A 664-nucleotide genomic window follows, 5' to 3' on the forward strand; every position below is an offset into this window, starting at 1 on the left:
TAGTCCTGTTTTGGCAACCAACTAGTCACCCTAGACAAGACATCCTCTCAAGGCCTTCACTTCCTCATTGTTCTCCAAGGTCCTTTCCAGCACTGTGATTCTAAGGTGACTTGAGGATTCATTTCAGAGGATACAACACTCATTTACATTAAATTCCTACTGGTACATGTTATCAGGAACTGTCCACACATGAAGTCTGAATCATTAAAGTGCTTTACTCTGTATTTTTCAAGCCAGAAACAGTAATTCAGAACTAAACAGTAACATTCTAATTTTTTAATTAAAATAAGATGATCAGAATCATAAAACTTAACATTGAATCTAGAAAAACATATATAATTAATTGAATGTTAAAGCTAAAAGAGTATCTGGCAGAGAGGGAGAGAGAGAAAGACTGAGACTTCTTATAAAGTGTTTTTATGACATTTACTCTATAACAACTGTGTACTCAGGATTTGTGGACATAACATTACAAACTGGGGAGAAAATCCAGCCCAAATGTCAAAACACAGAGCCAAAATGATTCTGAATTTCCTTAAAAACACATTTTGAGAAAGAAAGAGAAAAATTCTTCCCCATTTCCCCAATCCCCTTGTCCCAAGGGGAGAGTGTAAAATCATGTACATCTTTGCTAATATTTTATAAAAAAACAAATAACTAGATA

This window comes from Panthera onca, chromosome B3 (assembly GCF_046562875.1).
Source record: "Panthera onca isolate mPanOnc1 chromosome B3, mPanOnc1 haplotype 2, whole genome shotgun sequence".
Classification (NCBI taxonomy): domain Eukaryota; kingdom Metazoa; phylum Chordata; class Mammalia; order Carnivora; family Felidae; genus Panthera; species Panthera onca.